Genomic DNA, 16,793 nt, shown 5'->3' on the forward strand with positions numbered 1-16,793 from the left:
GGAAAGAGGAACCCTGCTCCACTGCTGGAGGGAGTGTAGACTGGTGCAACCACTGTGGAAATCAGTATGGAGATACCTCAAAGAACTAGGACTGGAAGTCCCATTTGATCCAGCTATTCCCCTGCTGGGTATCTTCCCCAAAGAATTAAAAGAATCATACCACAGTGATATATGTGCACCCATGATCATAGCAGCACAATTTGTAATAGCTAAAACTTGGAAGCAGCCCAAATGCCTATCAACCGGAGACTGGATAAAGAAAATGTGGTTTTTTTAATAAAATGGAGTACTACTCAGCCATAAAAAATGAGAAATTAGAGACATTCATAGCTAAATGGATGCATATTGAAGCAATACTCTTAAGTGAAATAAATAGGACACGTGTAAATATCAAATAGTTTCTCTAGTGTGAGAAACTGAAAGTGTAAATAAGGACTAAAAGGTATAATACATAATGTAAAATAGGAAGAAAAGGGGCAAAGGGGAAGGGGAAGTGGGAGGGGTAGGGGAAAGGAAAGAAGGGAATGGAATTAATATGAGAAAATGAAAAAATGGAAACAAAGTCTTTGTAAATAGGGAGGGATGGAGGGGTTGAAGGGAGGGCAGAGGAAAGGGGAAAAATAAGAACCAAGAGAGATTATGTAAAGGTACAAATTTCCAATGATGAATGTCATTATATTGTATACCTAAAAGGTACCAATGATTAGAATGAATAATTGATAATGCAAAATAGGAAGAAAAGGTCCAAAGGGGTAGGGGTAGTGGAAGGGGTAGGGGAAAGGAAAGAAGGGAAAGGAAAAATGATGAGAAATGAAAAAAATGGAAATAAAGTCTTTGTAAATAGGGAAGGGTGGAGGGTGTGAAGGGAGGGCAGGGGATGGGGGAAAAAAAAGAACCAAGATCCATCATGTAAAGGTACAATTCCCAATGAGAAATGTAAATGTATTGTATACCTACAATGTACCAATAAAAGAATTTAAGGAAAAAGAAAGAAAGAAAGATGGACATTTGAACACTATCGAGTGCGTTTAGGTGACACGATTCTTTCATGTTGATTCCTGAATGACCCAGTTCATGAACTACTCACTACTCACTTGGTCATCAAGTCTGCAAGGAAAAAGCCGTTATTCAAAATAGTATAATACGCTCCAAATAAACTCAAATGATTTATTTTTGACACAAATATGTAACTTCGACATGAGATGTCTAACTCAAGCAACTGCTTCCCAAAAGACCAAGACAGCGTCTCTTCTTCTAAGGTTTAGGTTTTGCCCAGAACTCCTGACACATGGAGTAGCCCATACCAAGGGTCATTGCTCCTACAACAAAGGCTTGGGCTGCTACACACATGTGGATCAGGTGAACGGACATTTAGGGTTCCCCTGCTCTTCAATGTATATAACCCACATGCAACAATTGCTGCAAAGATCACTGTTCCAAGAGGGACAAACGTCACCTCTTTAGCTTTTTGGATAAGGTTAGATTCCTGACCTTCACTGTATGAAGAAAGGGAAACATCCATGTTCCCTGACATAGTGACTACTTGAAGAATCTTCTAAAAACCATGGAACCCCTTAAGTTTCACCAGCTTCTTGATTTATATGTTTTCTCATTGGCTTAGAGCATTCCCATGGCCCAGATGGTAGGAAAAATCCTATTAGAAGAGATTATTCCCCACTGGGGATCTCCACAGTGCCTGGAGAACCCATTTAACCAGTCAAATTATTTGCTCCTTTTGTAATGCATGGGCAATTTTCTAACACTGGCACTGTATCTATCATCTTCAGTCCTCTAGATCAGTGGAATTCACAAATAGAACAATAAGGATTCAGTTGACAAAACTGACAGAGGTTTTTAACCTTCCCTGGCCGAAGATTCCTTCACTGGTTTTGCTCAACCTTTCCATTTGCTCAACCTAATCCATTTGAAAACCACCAGTGTTTTCCTGAAATAATAACAGGAAAGACCATGCAGGTAGATAAAGGAATATATGAGCCATCTTTCCTCTGAGGAGATATCCTCCACTACTGTCAATGTCTTATTAAAATTTTTACCACAGAAAATCATAAGTAATTAAAGATTATTTTAACAGAAAGGGGTCAGGAGACAAAAACCTGGAAATTGTGATAACTGGAAGTGACATCAAATAATGGACTCCCTCCAACTTCACTGAAAGGGACTCTATTTGGTACTATGAACCAATCTTTGTTCAGCAAAATTAAAATTCTCTGAACCATGGATTCATATTCCTCATTTTAAGGAGTCGTCTTCTCCAGACAGGACCTCCACATCCACTACAGACTTTCAACACACAACCCAGTTCTACATCTTCAGTATCAGAATGAGACAAAGTCCAAATGCGGCAGCCAGCTACTACCAAGATACAAGATCAAAACTGTATGTATTGTTATGATGTTTTCCTATGTGTTCTTGCTAACAATTAGGTGTATCCATTCACTTGACAGGTAATTGTTATATGCCCTCCAATCACTCCCCTACACCTTTAAATCTAAGACGCTTTACTGGCAACCTGTAAATGTGATTAATATCCTTTTCGGAAATATTCTAACTAGTCATACTTAGATAAATTTTATCAAGCGATAGTTACCACCTAGAACTACACTAAGATATCCATTTTGTTTGATTCTTATGTCTTTGGATATATTAATTACAGAGGAACTCACTTAAGAAAAAACTTCTAGCTGCATGGTATACAATTCTTTTCAATCCAACCATTTTTGTTGCCATTAATACTGATGACCAACTACTGAGGAAAGTCCTTGGGTCTGATGGACAATATATTGCTGCCACATTCACAACATGCTATACCCATCACCTGCACTTTTTTGTGTTAAGAACACAATAAAAGGAAACAATGAGTATCCAACAAGATAGTTGGGATCATCTGGAGGACTAGGAGTCTCACACCAACTAATCTGAACAGCGGCTAAAATCAGTAATTTTCACCATCAGTACACAGCTGAGGTTGAGACCAATTTCATATCCAAATCCTGTTGAAGGCAAGGGAAATGGAAATGTGGTCTACAGAATATATTTGTGAAATAATAAATGGATTTTTTTTATTTAAATAGAATTTTCTGTTCTACCCATTTCCAAGTTCTATCAGGTAATATTTTACTAAATATGGCATCTTGGAATTCCAATACAACTCTTATTAGTGGGCTTTGTAAATACATGGAGATATATATATATATTTAAATTTAATATTTCTTTACCAGACAACATAAATTGAAAATTTATCCTGCTAATCCAAAGAGAAGGGTCAGGATTTAGCCACAAGAAGAGAAAAGGGAAAAAAGAAAGAGGCAAAGGATGACTTGAAAGTAAATTTCTTGTTTTCCATCACATCCTGTAGGAGTCTTTTCAGCAGTCTGAGGAAAATGAACTTTGACATGAATCCTGAAGAAGGCAGGTCCAACACACACCGTGGGAAAAGCCTCAGAAAGCAAACACTGAATACTTGCCCAAGTGACTGGGGCCTAAAAGAAAGTCGAGAGAGGAGGGGGTTAACACATCTGGAATGCAATGCATCCTTTGCCCTTTCATTCTTCAGGGCTGCTCCCTGGTGCTTCTCAAGGCCAGGCTGTCAGCAGCCTCTGGAGGAGCAGCAGCCAGAGCCCCCAGACTGTTGTCTGTTGTAGCGGTTGCAATCACTGCTGCAGGTACAGTTACTGCCACAGGTACAGCCACCGCCACTGCCACCACTGCAGCAGCCAGAGCTCTGGTGTCGGCGGCTGAGAGATTGGGGGGCCTGTGGTGGCTCAGGCAGCAGCCCTCACCTCCAGAGCTGCAGCAGCCTCCAGAGCTGGAGCCACAGCATGAAGAGACCGGAGGTGGGCATGGGGCTGGGCACTTGGGGGCACTCTTAGGGGAACACTTAGGGGAGCGCTTGGGAGGGGGACACTTGGGAGGAAGCTGGCACTGCTGCTGGTTCTGCTGGCAGGGCATCTCGGTGAGAGTTAAGAGAACCTAGACGACGAAATAGAGACTCATCAGATATTCAGTATCCATAGACATTATATTTTTCATATTTTTTGGAATCTTTCCCTAGGATGATGGGGAGAGACGGCAAAAACATGTGGCTATGCAGAGATCAAGTTGAAGCAAGGGCCATATCTTCACTTTTAGACTTCCAGAGAATTCCTAACGTATGCTGAGTGGATAAATCTGATCATATTCAAGATATTGACATTGACGTTCCACACTACTCATGGTATTTTAAGGATAATTTAAATCTATTTTAAGGATAATTTAAGCCCATCACTTTTCTGGGCATAGGATTCAACAACTTATAAATCCATCATCTCCTGGTATATATAAACATACATTTAAGACTACATAACTCAACCTTCCCTCACAGTGCTGAGCTCAGCCACTGGAAGCACCTGCACTTCGTCTCTCAGACCACAGCAATAACACCTTCCAGCATGGTTCCTGCTCCTTCCAGAGCAAACCTACTGCTCCTGACTGTCACTCCTTCCCCACCATTCTGTCCTCCTCCCTCACACTGCACTGCTCCCTCCTCCTAGAGTCCCTCCAGCCCCCCTCCTTCCTGCTCAGCTCCCCCTTCTGGGTTCCCATAGAAGCACTCACCCTGATCTCAGACACAGCCACAGATGTGTCCCCAAGGAGGCAGAGCAAATGAGCAGCCACCAGCAGGGACGCATTTTATATGAGCCCCAGGGCTGGGCTTCAGATGAGCCGTGCTTCCGGAAGGAGCAGGATGTGGCTGTTACATAAGCAGAGCACATGCCGAGTTGCTCCTGACCTAACACCTCCTCTTTTTTCTTTTCACTGAGCCAGGTGTGGCAATGCCCCAACTGCCCTCTTCAAGTCAGGGCTCTGATGTGGAGGAGTAGTTCTGTATGAGGGATTCCGTAAGTCATATTCTTTTCCTCAACTGTGACCTCAGTTTGGGGAAGCTCATCTTTTTCATAGAGGATTCTAGTGCCATGTTCACTGACAGGCCTTTTCTTGGGACGTTGTGGCTGCCCTTCCTTCTCATCTGTCTTCGGAACCAGACCTTGTCTATCACAAGAAAGAGCCTCTGGACCACTTGGGGTCCAGGAGCTCTGGGCAAGGTTTAGCCTGATGCTGTTAGGGTCTCCTCCATGGCTCCACACATCTCGTGTGTTGTCCCCAGCACAGTGATTATCTGGAAAGCCAACAGTACATATCTCTTTACATTTCTTCATTCAATATCCTCAATGAACACATATATATTTTTAGCAGAAATCTCATTGTTAATATTTGACAATATACTACTTTTTCAGGTCTCAATTCACTCCCTTCCAGTAAATATTGCCCTTATTTTTAATTAGTTCAAGTCTATCCACCTGCCCATGGAACTAGGTCCCTTTTCTCGGTGAATTAGAATCTTTTGCATAGACATCTCTATCAGAACTCCCCATATTGGATCACACAGCTAGTAGATTTCTTGGGTTGACCTATGGATGTGAGAATAAACAACAAAGTAAACCCCCTTTCTCCCATATCTCACTCTTGTCCCCCTAAAAATCCTCTGAAAACTCTCAATCCTAAACCTTCAGCTCAATTAAAAGGGTTTCGATAAAACCAGAACTCACATCAATCTCATTCCCACCTGCCACTCCTCTCGCCTTCAGACTTCCTCCTTAGTGCCTAACACTATTCATCCAACCGCACCTCACCCACCTCGCTGCAGAGCAACCGCAATAATAAACTGTCACAGCGTGGGCCATCATACAGAAGTGTTGTAAGACTGACAATATACTCATAGTCTATCATTTCTGCTCTGTAAGTTTTTATTATTCTATTTGCTGCCTGTAATTTTATATTCTCTATGTAAATGATATCCCTTACCAAAGTAAAATGTCTTTGTGTTTTAAACACTTTATAGCTTGAACTCTACCTTGTCCAATAGTCTGATAATATTCAACTTTTTATCATTTGCATTGACCTGGCATACATGTATGTCGCCCTCTATTTTTCAATTTTGAATTATTTGACCCTTGAATACAATACACTGCTGAATTATCTTTGTGGAGCTGATATGAACTTATAAATATTTTTCAAACAAATTTGTTTCTCTTTAGTCTTCCAACACGGTGACATATTAGTCCAAGGTTGGCCCCCTTATTTTGTGCAAATACTTTTTCACCAGCACCTTTGATCGTCTCTTCAATACAACTGTTGCTCCCAGCTCACCCTGTCCTTTTGCTTCACCTGCCCCAGACATCCTCAGTAGGTGGGAAACCACCTGGAAATTTCCTCAAGAAGAGCCCCATAAGACAAAGCCAAAGTTTAAAGCATTTGTCTGTTACCTTCCCCACTTCAAGGACAGCTGGACTGAACCCAGATTCCGTGGTTCACACTTCTGCTCTTTTTGGAGGTGTTACCTCCACCGTTGTCTGGCATGGCTTGCTGCTGTGGAGAAGCTTGATTATCTCTCCCTCACAGTGACTTGGTCTTTTTGTCTGACTTACCCAAGGGTTCTTTGTTTATTTTTTAGTACAGCTGATTTATTAGGATGTCTCACTGTCCCCTTCAGAATAGGGACTTGGCTTCTCTTGTACTTCAAAAAAATGTTTTGGAACTACTTTTTAAAATATTTATTTTTTTCTCTTTTTCTTTTTTTCTGGTTTACTAATTTTGAAACTTTATGCATGCATACTTCTCCTTCTAGGCACTGAGCCTCTTCCCTCTCTGCCTTCTGCCCTCACTCAGGGCTTCCTTCTGGCTCCCACAACACATCTACCCTGGCTGCACTCTGTTGGCAGATGCAGCTCTGGGCATACCTTAGGGGAGTGGGGCCCCTGGGTGAGCGGGAGCTCCCACAGGAACAATACTGGCCCTTGCAGGACCAGGGCAATCAAATCACTGCTGTATCCCCTGCCTCCTTGATTCCTGAGCAAGAATGGGAACTACTCAAATGCCTCTCTAGCGCCATCACAGCCTAAACTTCAGAAGGTCAGTTTCCCAGGCCAGAGTCTTATGGAAATTCAGGAAATTCCTAGACCCCAGGATCAGCATCTTCTTGTTCAGGTCACCATCATGCTAAGAAAGCAGTGGTGTCCTGGCTCTTTGTCTTGCTCCTAAGGGCAGTGTCTTTCTTCCCAGAAGTCCAGGCAGTCTCCACTTGGGAACAACAGTATCCAGGCTGCCTTCCCTTCAGAGCTCCCATTCCCACTCTCCTTGCCCTCTGGATGCTCTAAAATACCGCCCCCCGCCCCCACCCACCCCGCCACCGTAGTTTTTCAGAAGCTGCAGGACTTGCTCCTATATCTGGCAGCTGAGCTGCTGGAAGAAGGGGAGTCCCACACTAGGCTCTTTGCTTTTAAAATAATAATATAGAAGTTATACAACTAAAAAAAGGGGAAATAAATATTGGAGGCAACTAACTCTTTTGATCATAGTATGGCTTTCTAGGAAAAAATGGCCAAGACCCTTGGGTATCTCAAAGCAGTGCCCTAGGAGTGCAGCAATGCATCCGTGCCCTTCATCGAAAAAAGTAAGGTGTCTCATGCCTATGAAGCCACCTCCAATGGTATGAGGAGAGGCCAGTTTCCTCAGGCGAACAGAGGAAAGTCAATTATTTGGCAGTCACCTTGGGAATTCCCACAGGTGTGGCTCAGGAAGGGGTGTGCACTGTGTTTTGAGGGTGGCATGAGACACTGCCTGGAGAAACACTGACTTGTCCTGACCCATATTATGAAGGACAACTACGGAAATGAATGACTGGAAGTGAAGCTTCAGTGCAGAGGCTCCTGAGCTGGTGGCTTTCTTGTCCAGGTCTCCTTTCTGCCTGGGTCCCAAGCAGCAGGGTTGGAATCCTAGCATCTTGGTGTACTGGGGATTTTACTAATGCTCAGCAATAAGGATGGAGGAGAAGAAAAGCAAAAGGAGCCAGGATGAGACATGGAACTCGCCCCATGGCCCCAGAGAACAACTTTCTTGATGTTAAGAATGTGAAATAAAAATAATCCTGTAGTTTACTGAAGAGCTATTATTTTAGCTTTCTGTTCCTAGCAGCTTGGCCAAATTTCCAACACAGGCACATATCCAAACAGGAAAATCCAGTGTGATACACAAACAGGCATGCCTGAGCTTATGCTACACGTGGGAGGGCAGGGAAACAAGATCTCATTATGGAAGGGGACCAAGAAGCAGTAAGCAGCACCAGGAAAGGAAGCGTAGTTTGCTCTCACTTTTTAGGTGTCTTAACCACAAAAAATAAGTTATACAAAGTAAGACTTGCTTTAAAGGGGGGGGGGGGGAGGTGTCCCTAAAGGTGGACCTGAGTATCCAGTTCCTTTTAAGCCTTCTGTGACATCAGACTGAAATTCTTTGTTAAGTGCTTTGGCACACATTTCTTATAACTGTTTCAGTTCTCTTCCACTGTTCTAAAAGTTTCAATTTCAATACGCAATGCCTATCCCAGGTAAAAGGTTTCCAGTGAAATGTATGAGCTCATTGCCTGGAGGACCTAGTATTAAAAAGGTGCAGTTTTATACAAAATAATCTATACATTCAGTTATAATCCTATTCAAATTTGCAACTTTTCTGTTATCTTATATATTTAAGGTATAGTGCAACAGATTTTTAATACTTTTACTGGCTATAGACTGAGATATAATTCACGAACCATACAATTCACCCATTAAAAGTATATGATTCAGTAACTTTAAGACATTTATAGCTATGAAATCATCACCACAATCTAATTTCAGAATATTTTTCACCCTAAAAATAAACCTTATATCTTTCCCATTTTTAAGTGAGCACTGATCAGCATTCTCTCTATATTCATTTACCTGTTTTAGACATTTCATATAAATAGAACATAACATGATAATTATGTAACCAGCTCCTTTTAGTTAGCACAGTATTTTCACATTTTATCCAAAGTGTATGTATCAGTGCTTCATTGCTTTTTACTGCTGAATAATACCAAATTGCATGAATATAATATATTTTATTTATCCATTTGCCAATTGTTGATTATGTTTTGTTTCCACTTTTTGCTATTATGAATAATGCTGCTATGAACATTCTTTAAAAAATTTTTGTGGGGATGTATGTCTTCATTTTTCTTGGAGATATACCAGGAATGGAAATGCTGGATAATAATGGTAAATCTACGATTAACATTTTGAGAAATTATTTCAATGTTTCCTAAAGTGGTTATAAATAAATTAAAGAGTAAAATAAATGATAAGAAATAAGGAGATAGATCTTTCACAAAAGGGAAAGGTAAAACAAAGAGATGTAGGGACAGGGAGGGAGGGATGGGAAAGAGAAAAAAGACTCACAATGTGTTACGTGCATCTACCAGCTCCCCATGATGAATGTAATCATTACTGCAACATCCTCTGAAGTAGCAGGAGTCTGAGTGCCTGGCTGCACTCATATTGCAACAGAGAATGGCAATCTGCTAGCCAGAGGACACAAGAAAACTGCCCCAGTCCATTGGGGTAAAAGGAGGGGCCAAAGGGAAGCAAGAGGGGAAGCCAAAAGCTGCTGGCTAAGCCATATCTCCCACCAGCAGCCAGGGGAAAAGTGAGAGAGCCAGATGCTTCTCATCTGCCTCAGTATAAACACTAAGCACACCAAATATGAACTTACCATTGATCTACAGTAAATATCTACTGAATGGTAGAACTTTACCTCTACTAAGAGAAGAGTATTCAACAGCAGTAGCATCAAAGTTACCTAGCTATCTGGAGATTCATAAATCTTAGTAGTTATACTAGTAAAGGTAGGGGGGTGAGGAATCTGTGAATGAAGAAAAGCAAAATTTGAAAAACAATTAATCTTGGTCAACAGAGGAATTGATAGAGAAAATGTGGTATTTATACACAATGGAGTAATACTCTGCTGTAAAGAGGATAAACTTAAGTGACTCACAGGAAAATGAATGCACTTTCAGACCGTATTGTTAAGTGAAGCAGCTCAGACATACAAGCTTGAATATCACGAGGTTTCTCTTATATCTCTCTATCTCTAGTTCTTTCTCTGTCTTTCTAGCTCTATCTCTCTATATATGTGTGTGAGTGAATAAAAGACAAGAAGGAAACAGAGAATAAATTATTGTAAGGCAGTGCAGACAACGTATCTAAGAGTATACCTTGACTTAGTTCAATTGTCTTAAATGTTTTATATGTTTTCTGGCTTACAGTATTAGTCTAGTTTTTAATCTGTACCCATGATAATTAACTTTATAGGGTCTTATAAGATAAATCAATGAATCTGATGCTGAAAAAATAAAAGAAGGGTGGAAGGAATGGGAAAAAAGAGTTAAAATGTATTACATACATGGGCCAATTCCCTACAATGAATGTAATCATTATGTACTGAAAACATGTTCCAATAAAAGTCAAACAAATTAATCAGTGGGGTCTAAGAAGGAAGAGAGAAAAGTGAGATGAGTAAAAGGAAATTAATGGTGATACAGAGCAAGAAAGAATGAACAAGAAAAAGAAGAGAAAATATGAACAGAGGAAGAACAAGAATAAAAGTAAGAAGGAAGAGAAAAATATTGAAAGGGAAAAAGAAGAGATAAAAGAAACTAAAGAGGAAAAATGAGGGAGAAAAAAATCCCAAAACTCACAAAAAAAATCCAGATGAAAGAAAGATAAAAACAATACAAAACAGAAAACAAATTTTAAAAGATTGAGTCAAAAAAGTTGTGTGTTATTGAATGAGTGGTTTGTTTTCAAACTCTGAAGTCTTGAGATCCAGCCATCACAATTTTCTGTGCATAGCTTTAGGGCCTGTACGTTTTGGAGGCACCTCCCTACACCAAAGACCCCACCCCTGTTTATTCCCCCCAGGTGTGGTTACTGTCCAAGCCAGGGTACATCCTTGTCCCCACTGGTAGATGGGGAACAAAAGCAGCCCACTGCTCCATGCTGGATATAGGCCACAGGGAAGGGTTTCAGTGGGCTGTTGGACTTGGTGCCCACAGTCATACGGTGTGGTTGATTCCTTTTACCACACGAGGGTGTTGCCTTCCTTTAAGATCAGGTCAGCTGATCAAGTCAGCTGGTTAGTCTTCAACTCTACTGCCTTGTGGTACAGAGAAGCAAAATGTAGACCTGACTTGGAGTTGGTCGATGTCAGACTCACCCATGCAGCAGCCGCCTATCTGCTCACTCGGGTGAGGGGTGACACTCCACCAGTGTGATTTATGCAGAGAAATTTGATGGGCTGACTGAACTATTGGGAAGTAACGCTGGGAACGGACAGTATCAACATTTGAGCTGAATTCCTGCTTTGAGCAGCAGAAAGATGCAGACTTTCTGATTGGGCAAGATTTGAAAGCTTGGGGATCAGCACTAGCCTGTCCAAGTCCCAGTCTTGCCATTACGCACATCTGTAATTTGTAGTCGTTTTACTCCTCTGTGACTCCGTTTCTTTGTCTGAATTTTATCTTGACTCACCAGTGTGTGGTTATAATAAAGATCACTCTTTTCCTATTGATTCATTCGTCAATCCAATCACTCCATATGTCTTTGCTGAGTGCCTCCTCTATTCTCAGTACTACAGGGAAGAACAGAAAGTCCCTACTGCTTCCAGTCCAGCGGACATGATTATTTCAGCCTCTCTGAAAAGGAACTTGATAAAATTCAATGCTAAGTCTTAATTTTTAAAAAGAAAATCATCACGCAAAATTATTTCTCTTACATGATGGGGAATGCCTGTCCCAAAGCAGTGTGCTAGCACCACTTCAGCTCTTGGTGGGACTGCACTGTCTCGCAAGTTCAGACAAACTACGAGAGAGTAGCAGGGCTAAAGTTGCTTAAAAGAAAGAAAAGAATTATTTGAGATTTATGTGAGCACACCATAATTTTACAATCTAGACTATACACAAGAATAAGCAAGAAAATCCTTAGAGTTAGTAAAAAAAAGAAAAATTTTCCCAGCAACAAGTTTCTACCATATAACAGCAAAATCTAATTTGAAACTCTGAGAGAAACTGGTAAAAGCCAGTTTTTGGTAAAAGCCGTAATACAAAAAAATCCTCAGAACTGAGCTCAGTAAAAATCTTCTTAGTAAAAATCATCTTAATGAAAACCTAACCACCTATATCAATGAAATTAAAAAATAATTCTATCAAATGTGAAATAAAAGTTTTAGAAACAACCCTGTTCTCTAGATGAACAAATATTAAAAACAAATAAATTATTTCTAAAAGCATATGTTTGTATAAAGGCAAGCAAAAATTTATAGAGCTATCTACTCTTTGGAAGGATTAGCAGGTTTAATATAGAAGTCTATGGTGTCCATCTAGTGTTAATATTCTTAAAAAGAATAATGAAGTGTGAAAGTAATAAAATCCTCTGCATATTTCTACAAGAGATAAAGCTATAAAATCGTGTTCTTACAGTGCTGTTCAGCTCTTCTCATGCAAATAATCTAAGATTCTGCTTCCCCTTCCTGCTATAGAGACAATGCAGGAGGCCCTGGTCTTGCCTACCTCTGGATGAGGGCTGGGTCAGAAATAAGCAGACAGTGGCAGAAGCGCTGAGTCGCCCTCAGGTAGGGAGGCAGGTTTCCTGCTTTGCTCCAAAGAACTCTCCACAGCACTCCAGACTTCCCAGTTGCTTAACCATCGCGAGACCTGACCCCGCCTCAGCTCACAAGTCAGAGCCCACGCAGAGTCACTGAGTGTGATTCTTCTGAATGTTTATTTTAAGAGTTGCCCATGGCATGCTTCCAGATGTGAATGAAGCGCAGTGTGTGTCACCATTTGCACACACTCATCCACCCAGCAACATTTTCCTAGAATGCCACTCTACACCAGGAACTGCTGGGTGTGTGCGCAACATACCTGCTCCTCTTCAGTTTTACATCTTTGAAATTATCCAGAAACAAAACAAAGTCCAGATATCACAAACTGAACTTCACCCTTCTGTACGACAGGCAGGCAGTAGGGCCTAGAAAGTTTCTAGTGGCATCAGGGAAGCTGAGTAAAGGAGGCTTTGATGGGAGAGGTCTGTTTCCCACCTTTGCCCCTTCTTTCTGTTTGAAACACAGCCTTGCAGATCAGAACTCTATCAGGCATCCTGAGGTCATAAACACCTTTGGGGACTCAGGCAGAACTAATGATAAAATCATAGGACAGAGTGGGCTCATCTGGTCACCTGTGGGGTTGTCGTGGAACCGCCACACTAACTTTGACCTTATGAAATCTGAATGAGAGTAGCCTGCCTTCTCTTTGAAACCACTGCAATCTTGAGTTTCTAACAGCAATGCAACATAACTTCTAGCACACATACTCACATGCCAGACAAAAGGTAACATGCAAGTGAGAACATAATGCGATTGGAAATGTCCTGTGCATGGAAAGCCAGCTAGAGAAGAAATTCAGTTCACCATGGAAAAAGAATGAAGAGACCCAGAGAAGAGACCTATGGGATGGCAGGGTGAGCTTCCTCTTCCCTCCGGTGAAAGTTCTTGAAAACAAACACAGGCGTCCACCTCAATTTAGGCTGCTCTTCCGCCACCCCATAATGATGCCAGTTTCCCGAGTTTTCTTCTCATTATATACTGTGTTCTCGGGAGGCGGGGGGCGGGGGTAACTTAGGAGTTTGTGGAATTGTCTGACATGCAGAAGCCAAGGCCAAGGGAGCACTACTTCAACAACTCTGGAGATACGAAACTAGGAAAGCAAAGGAAAGCATATCTCATTATATAAAATACTTCCATAACAAAAGATACTACAAAAAGAGCCAGTGAAACTTCATGGACTCATTTTAATAAACCACTGAAGGTTAATACCCACTATATACCATAAGTTCTAGAAAACTGGAAAGGAATATAAGAATAACGTCATCAATTTTCTAGAAATGGCCAGTAAGTATTTTAAAAGCTAAAAAATTAATATTGGTCAGAATTCAAAAACTAACTTAATATCAAACATATTAATTTAGTAATTGCCTATGAGCTGTTCAGCTAATATCTTTCCAAACACTTGGTTGATAGAGGCAAATAACATGTGTTGTGGCCTAGAAATGCACAACCCAGTGGACACCCTGAGGATCACTATGGAATCCAAGCTCATACAAGATGGAGCTTGGGGTTGGAAACTTCTGAGTCATTACTTCCAAGGACATTGTTGGGAAAATAGATCATCTGACCCTGAGCTAGGTGAGGCCAAGCCAGGTTCCTCATTCTCACTGGCAAATATGATAGTGACCATGAGGGAGGAGAGCTAGCTGGGCTGTCCCCTTATGAATACGTCTGTGTGGGAAGCAAGTGTATGAGCAAGTGTTTGCAAAGTCATCCACAAGAACAGAAGTGTGGATGGGGGTTGGATGCCCATCCCTCCTATAGCATTGTTCACCTTGCGTTCTTTTTACTTTTTAAGTTAGACATTATAGCTTTCTGGAGAAGTACCTCCATCATTCATCACTGACCTGCCCACAACAGGAGCCAGTGCCTGGATAAGGTCCTGAGTAGCACATCAAAAGCTAAGACAGAGTTTGTGTGATGTATGTGGCACAAGTTAAAAAGCTGATCTTACCCAGATTCCTGCTCCCTAGAATGGAGTTCAGTGACCGTGTGCAATACTCTGAGGAAGGAAGAGTCTCTCTCAGCCTGCATTTCAAGAATTTGGATTAAGCATCTAGGAAAACTATGTGACATGGAGATTTTTGCCAGTCAATGGAAGGAGACAACTGAAATATATTGAGACTCTGTTGAGTCACAAGCCTTCCTGTGGTTGGATCTTGAATACAACATGCCATTGAACAAGTCTACAAAAAAGTATTTCTCAACCTGTCTTAACCTCTGAAACACAAAAATCATAATATCTGTACACCTTAGCAGTGAGAAACAAAAGCCTGCTGTTGCCAAAGGTGACCGCCTTGCACCTCCAAACACGTTACAGTTGGAGAGAAAAATCAGTCCTGTGAAGTACCCTCTCAATTACTCCCTACTTAGGTCCCGTCATTGTATTACAAATAGCATGTCTCTGAGTCTGACCTTTGGGGGCCAAGAGAAGCCACACACACACACACACACACACACACACACACACACACACACACACAGAATAAAGAAGACATTTTGAGAGGAGAAAATCAGAGCTTTATTAAAATATGAAAGGAAGGAAGAAGAGAAGATATAGGTGGCAGCAGAGCACATAGGTTGCAGTCGAATAAAGGCTTTTCACAGGAATCTCCATGAGTCTTCATGATCCCTCTTGCTCCATGGTTTACAGGACAGGGAATGGGAAGCAGGAAGCATCAGGCTGCATCAGGTTCCAGACCCCTGGATTCCTCCAACACCTGCTTGTGAGCCAGCTCAGCAGCAGCCCCCAGAGCCAGGGCAGCAGCCAGAGCCGCCACTAGGCTCACACTCACAGCAGTCAGCAGCCTGGTGCCTGCGGCGGTGGAAGTGATGGCGCCTGTGGTGGCTCAGGCAGCAGCCACCACCCCCAGAGCTGCAGCAGCCCCCAGAGCTGGAGCCACAGCAGCCTGAGGCACTGGAGCTGCAGCAGGAAGAGACTGGAGCAGGGCACGGTGCTGGGTACTGGGGCGGGCACTTTGGAGGGCATTTCGGTGGGCATTTTGGGGTGCACTTGGGTGGACACTTGGGAGGGGGCTGGCACTGCTGCTGGTTTTGCTGGTAGGACATCTTGTTGGGACTTTACCAACCTGAAAATTAGTAATGAAACACATTAGCTATACAAAACCAAGGATGTAATTTGAGTCATTTAAAATTACATAATATGGCGAAGATTCTGGATGTTTAGTTCATAAGTACTATAATATATACAATAATAATACAAATAGCCAGTCAATGGAAGGAGACAACTTCAATATACTGGGACTCTAGCTGATCACAAGCCTTCCTGTGGTTGAATCCAGAATAAAATATGGCATTAAAGTTTATATACAATGGGGGCCAGGGATTTAGCTCAGTGGTTCTGGCGCCTGCCTCGAAACCGCCAGGTCTGGAGTTTGATCCCCGGTACCCCCCCCAAAAAAAGATTATATACAATGGAAACTTCCTTTGCATTTTCTAATCTACAAGAACTGAAAGGCTTCATATCTTAAAGAAGCACTCAGCCTCTAAATGGAAATATAGGTTCCTCACAAAACTGAGACTCACACTTCTGTCAATCCAAAGACGTACCCAGAGACTTCAGGCGGACTGAGACTTATTCCTGCTCATTACCACACACAGTCAAATGCACATCATCCTCATCAGCCTGCCTTCCCACCCCTCTCCTCTGCTCAGACCCCTCTGGCTCCCAGGTCCCCACTCACCCTGGTCACTCGAGAGCACAGACTCGTCCCTGGGGAGTTGGAGCAGATGAGGTGCTAGAGCCGGGTCTGCCTTTTATAGGCCCAAGCTTGACCCCAACAACAGCAGATGGTGGCTATTATGTCACCAGGAATTGCTGCATCATTCCAGACATTCCCCTGCCTCCCTGTCCCTGCTTCCGGGAGTCCTTGTGACCTCCTAGAGCCTTGCACTGGGCTGAAGCCTAATGGGGCTCTACCTGGTCACATGCCTCCCTGAATGAGGCCACTTCCCCAAACAGATGCTGGGGATTCTAGAGGAGCCAGTGCCTTGACAGTGACTGTAGGACACACTTCTGGAAAAACCAGAGACTCATACCACAGCTTCCTTGTGGATGTGTTCTATTCCAGTTTCTTCCCATCTGCCAAGATGCTCCTCTAACTTCTACTTCCTTGGTCAGGCTGAATTTCTGGGCCATAGAGTCAAAGACCATTCCACACATCTACCCTTCAGGGTCAGACCCTCATTCCTGACACCAT

At 42.2% G+C, this 16,793-nt stretch overlaps 1 long non-coding RNA gene and 1 pseudogene across 1 annotated transcript; both read right to left on the reverse strand.

The window, feature by feature from the left end:
• Positions 1-881: 881 nt before the first annotated feature.
• On the reverse strand, positions 882-2,485 carry LOC147820831 (HIG1 domain family member 1A, mitochondrial pseudogene; annotated as a pseudogene).
• A 12,695-nt stretch (positions 2,486-15,180) lies between these two features.
• LOC147820832 (uncharacterized) lies at positions 15,181-16,325 on the reverse strand. The gene is made up of 2 exons (XR_015448147.1): positions 16,278-16,325; positions 15,181-15,662 (listed from the first exon to the last, which is right to left on the reverse strand). It is a non-coding gene; the product is annotated as an uncharacterized LOC147820832 (long non-coding RNA).
• Between the last annotated feature and the right edge of the window lie 468 nt (positions 16,326-16,793).

This window comes from Heterocephalus glaber, unplaced genomic scaffold, assembly GCF_053883595.1.
Source record: "Heterocephalus glaber isolate CG9 unplaced genomic scaffold, H.glaber_assembly_v1.0 deba00001795, whole genome shotgun sequence".
NCBI lineage: Eukaryota > Metazoa > Chordata > Mammalia > Rodentia > Bathyergidae > Heterocephalus > Heterocephalus glaber.